The sequence below is a fragment of the Thalassophryne amazonica genome, chromosome 3 (genome assembly GCF_902500255.1).
Source record: "Thalassophryne amazonica chromosome 3, fThaAma1.1, whole genome shotgun sequence".
NCBI lineage: Eukaryota > Metazoa > Chordata > Actinopteri > Batrachoidiformes > Batrachoididae > Thalassophryne > Thalassophryne amazonica.
This window is the reverse complement of record NC_047105.1, coordinates 83,289,702-83,295,176: the sequence shown is the minus strand read 5'-3', so window position 1 is coordinate 83,295,176 and position 5,475 is coordinate 83,289,702. Positions and strand designations below refer to the sequence as shown.

General features: G+C 42.8%; 1 long non-coding RNA gene across 1 annotated transcript; it reads left to right on the top strand.

Annotated features, from left to right (window-relative positions):
- Window positions 1–367: 367 nt before the first annotated feature.
- On the top strand, window positions 368–5,112 carry LOC117507176. Its single transcript, XR_004559637.1, has 3 exons — window positions 368–378; window positions 4,449–4,451; window positions 4,952–5,112. It is a non-coding gene; the product is annotated as an uncharacterized LOC117507176 (long non-coding RNA).
- Window positions 5,113–5,475: the final 363 nt, after the last annotated feature.

Genomic DNA, 5,475 nt, shown 5'->3' with positions numbered 1-5,475 from the left:
TCAGAGACGTCCCTGCTTATTTCAGCAAGACAATGCCAAGCCACATTCTGCACGTGTTACTGTTGGAGTTATTCTGTAGATACACTTTTATTTTATCATGCATGTTTTGTGTTCTCTGCTCTGGTAGAATGTAGTTCTCTCTGCTCTGATAAAGTGTACTGTACTGATGTGATGGGTGAAGGTTACTTAAGATATGTGACATGACGTGCTTCTGCAAGTTGTGGTATCTCTGTGTGCACGCTAAGCTCTTTTTCAGGACATGTGAAGATGACCCAGGCAGAATGCAGCCATAAGCGGAGCAGTGAGATAAAGAATAGAGAATTGAATGTTCCAACCACAGTGTGATTATGATACATTAGTCCTTGTGTCAGAAGAAGTGTGATTAATCGTTAGATGTCTTAAACACATCTTAATCGAGCCCAAGATTAAAAAGGTTCTGAAAGTCCTGAATGTATTGTGCAATCAGCGGTTCTGCGGCAACAGCTCACGCGCTATCACTCCTCCCCTTAGGAGCTGTACCGCCCATGTATGTAGGGAAGTCCTAAATAAAAGAGCAGGAGCGCAGGCCAGACTTTAGTGTAGCTTTGGTGTACAGCCTGACTTGCACTCCTCGCGAGCTAAAATTGACTTTCTGTCTCACTGTGTTTCTTGACTCTGTTTGTCTTGTTAAAGGTTTTAAGAATGTTTGGAGGAGAAAATACCCAACATTGACTGGGGGCTCGTCCGGGATTTGAACCCGGGACCTCTCGCAACCGTAGAGGAGTCCGCCCTCCTCGCGGATTTTAACTGCTTTACATTAACAGACGATTCCACGCCATCGCTTACAGAGTTTAACTGTCTTATGTGATCTGATCACCACTCACTCAGTACTGTTACAAAGAAATTCTACTCACGGACTCGACCTCCTGTCTGTCTTCTTCGGGAAAATCTCGTCAACCAGACGATGCCAACGGCGGTCGACAATTGCAGACACGATCAATCGATCGCACCTTGGCCAAGGATTTACGTCTGGACTTGGCGACCCTCCGCCGGACACCTCCGGTATTGTTGGGTATTTTCTCCTCCAACATTCTTAAAACCTTTAACAAGACAAACAGAGTCAAGAAACACCAGTGAGACAGAAAGTCAATTTTAGCTCGCGAGGAGTGCAAGTCAGGCTGTACACCAAAGCTACACTAAAGTCTGGCCTGCGCTCCTGCTCTTTTATTTAGGACTTCCCTACATACATGGCGGTACAGCTCCTAAGGGGAGGAGTGAGCGCGTGAGCTGTTTGCCGCAGAACCGCTGATTGCACAATACATCAGGACTTTCAGAACCTTTTTAATCTTGGGCTCGATTAAGATGTGTTTAAGACATCTAACGATTAATCACACTTCTTCTGACACAAGGACTAATGTATCATAATCACACTGTGGTTGGAACATTCAATTCTCTATTCTTTATCTCACTGCTCCGCTTATGGCTGCATTCTGCCTGGGTCATCTTCACATGTCCTGAAAAAGAGCTTAGCGTGCACACAGAGGTACCACAACTTGCAGAAGCACGTCATGTCACATATCTTAAGTAACCTTCACCCATCACATCAGTACAGTACACTTTATCAGAGCAGAGAGAACTACATTCTACCAGAGCAGAGAACACAAAACATGCATGATAAAATAAAACAGTGTATCTACAGAATAACTCCAACAGTTACAACAGTGTGGCTTTGTAGTAAAAGAGTGTGAGTACTAGACTGGCCTGCGTGCAGTCCAGACCTGTTGCCCATTGAAAATGTGTGGCACATTATGAAGCGCAAAATACGACAACGGAGACCCTGGACTGTTGAACAACTGAAGTCGTACATCAAGCAAGAATGGGAAAGAATTCCACCTACAAAGCTTCAACAATTAGTGTCCTCAGTTCAACAAACGCTTATTGAGTGTTGTTAGAAGGAAAGGTGATGTAACACAGTGGTAAACATACCACTGTCCCAGCTATTTTGAAACATGTTGCAGGCATCCATTTCAAAATGAGCAAATATTTGCACAAAAACAAAAAGTCTATGAGTTTGAACATTAAATATCTTGTCTTTGAATATGGGTTGAAGAGGTTTTGCAAATCACTGTATCTGTTTTTTATTTACGTTTTAAACAACATCCCAACTTCATTGGAATAGGGGTTGTAAGTGTGTAATCAGTATGTATAGTGTCTGAATATGTGCCAGTGGCCCTCATCTGTCAGTGTTGTGCAGAGTAAGGTTTATGTTTTGGGTGCAAATATGAAATACACACGAGGGCGTGCGGTATTTATGAATATTGCGCACCACCCAGATTCCACCGTACACACCTGCAGCTGTTGATAAATGCGGCGGCTGAAAGTCATCGTAATTATCAAAGGAACACCCATAAATATGCACCGCGGGGCTCTTCCATGCCTTGTTTTTACGACAATGACAAGTGAAAGACCTTAACTATGAAAAAAAAAAAAACTTCATGGAGCTAGAAATGGAGACCCTCACCAGGGAGGTAGAACTCCAAAAATAGTCGTTTTGAAGACTCAAAAGTGGGATAAAGGGAGCTCACACACAAAAAAAAATATGGCTAAAATCACAGCCCTTGTAAACAGCGTGGGGCCCATTGTTAGATCCCCTGATGAGGTAAGTTATTTTAATAATATGGATAATTTATTTAATTCAGTCATAATTTGTGCATTATGCCTATGAATTTACAGGTAAAAAAAATGGTTTGACCTAAAAATAGCTACCGAAAAAAGAGTGGCGGCTCTGAAGAGGAGCCAAACGCCAACAGAATGGGGAGAATCAGATGAGACATTAAAATTGACCCAAATTGAGGAGTAGGTCACGGCTCTAATTGGTACGTTCTCTATTGAAGGTGTGCCAGAAGGTGTCAGACACTCATGAGTATGTCCCAGGTCCTCCAGGTAAGTCTTAACATACTTTTTTCTACAGTGCAAAAAGAATATTTTCCCATCATTTCAGTAATTTTGACGAGTAAAGAAAATCTGCCAGTGGGGTAAGTGTTTCACTCAAAATTAAAAATGAAATTAAATAAATCAAGTTAAGATATTTTACTCATACCCCTTTAAAGTCAAACACTTGCCCCACTGGCAGAGATTTTACCTTTTTCCAAGTGTAAATTACTCAAGGGAAGGTAAAAGCTTTGAATAATATTTACCCAAGAGTTTTATTTTTTGTACACAGTTGCACTCATTTTAATGAATAAACAGTATAATTTAACAAATGGGTAATCTTTGATTTTCAGTATGCTTTATTTATAGAAGACGAGCCAACTCCAGGCCCCAGCTCACAGGCCAAACCACAGGCAGGAACAAGCACAGAGCTTGACACCACGGAGCGCGTGGAACCAGTCCCAAGCCCTGCAGCAAGATCCCACGGGTAATGACAGAAGAGGTCCAAGAAAACAGGACGAGATATGTCAGCAGCTTGTAAATATTAACAAAGCGTTGCTGTCAATTGATGACACTTGAAACAAAATAAGCGACAATCTGGAAAAATAAAGATGTTTCAAACATTGCTGTGATTGTCATTTGCATTATACCTACATTAAAATCGTTGAATGAGCTCCTGTCTCAGTTGTATGGCCCAAGGTGCAGGAGGGATAGGCCATGGTTCCTCAGTATTTGCCTGCTCTGCTTGTGCATTAAATGGCACACTGGACTCTTCAGGTTGTGCAGAACAGAGCACGCCAGGATAATGTGGCACACCTTTTCCGGGGAGTACAGGAGCGTTCCCCCAGCTTCCCTTAAGGCGACCCACGCAGCACTCCACCGTGGCCCATGTCCAGGTGTGCGCTTGGTTAAAACGGTGCTCTTGTAGCATGCGCGCATCTGCCAGAGGGATTATAAGGAAATCCAAGAGGGGATAGCCTTTGTCACCTGTAACATAATTATTCATAGGAACTTTTTCAATTAAAGTGCAACCACTCACTTTAGACCAACCTAGGAGATAACTTTGTCCCCTCAGAGCTCCCTCTTGCAATCTTCTGCCTACACTGCTGTGCTGGAAGATGAAGGCATCATGTATGCTACCAGGCCACCTGACTACTATATTCAGGAGCCAAAGCTTGGCATCGCTGATGAGCTGCATATTGATGGATTGGTAATTTTTCCTATTAACATATGCGTAATCATTAACCGATGATGGTTTCAGACGCACATGAGTGCAATCGGTTGCCCCTCTAACATTTGGGAGGTCAACAATCTCATAAAATTCTCTCTTAATCATTGCTTGCTGGTCATTGTCATATGGGAATCTGATATATGCTGGAAACAGGTGTCTGATTGCAGCCAGCACAGATGGTAGCATGCGGCTCATGGTTGGCTGGGTTATTCCAGACCTGTCAGCTATTTCCCTTAGGAATGACCCCGTAGCCAGGACACCCAGCGTTGACAGCACTTGGAGCGGCACGGGAATGGCACGAGACCAGCGGGTCTCACGTCTCAGCCTCTGCTCCAGGTTGGCACATAACTCCATCAGGACATGTCATGGTAGCCTGAATGTACTGACGAGCCATTCGTCAGACTCGTGTAATAGGTCTGCTCTGTTGCGGAATACTCTCTCTCTTCTCAGAGCAGCGTTTGCATCCTCCAGAAGTGCAAAGTCTGCCATTGTTGCTGTAGTTGTGTGACTTGTTGCTCATTTTATAGTTGCGCTGGACATGCGTAGCCAAGCACTGTTTGACACTAATTGAAGGGGATTAATATTTGCATTCTATTTATTGATTCTGTTACAGGAGTGTTTAACATTTAACATCTTAACAGATAAGATGAAACTGCTCAACATGATCCAGATGTGAAATTAATAAAATGTATGTTTTATGTTATTATATATTTTAATGTGAGAGGAGGGTTTTTGGTATTTTCAGGTCGGAAATATATTGTGATCGTTATTTTGACCTTTCTGCGTGATGTGAAGCTGTTTTGAATTTAGTGTAAATTATACACCACCTCCCGACTTGGTGTAGGATTTGAGCGCAGCGCACACCCACATTGGGATTGATAAATGTGAAACCAGCAGTGACTTTTTCCATACACCTCATCTACGCACGGATTTTGCCATATGCAATGTTGATAAAGGAGGGCCAATGTGAGTGTATAAATGTATTAATACCTTATCACATGTATCATGCCCTGATGTATCTGTAACAGCCCAAGTCCGCCAGAGAAAGAACAAGGACCCCTTCTTCTCCTTCTTGGTTCCCCTCAGCCATTCAGTGAACAAGTTCACATCACTCTCCGTTTTCCTGGTGGTGTTCTTGTTCTTATGTCTCTCTGTTAAGTCATGAGTGTCCTCTTCGCTAACTTCTTGATGTCTCACAATTTCAGTATGAGACTCAAGTTGTAGAATTCTCCCTGCTAGGGAGGCTAAAACTCTTATCTTGATCAGACATCTTGACTGAATTAAATGATCTGGATCCTGTCTCAGGATCCTGCATTGTCACCAGGGTAACACAA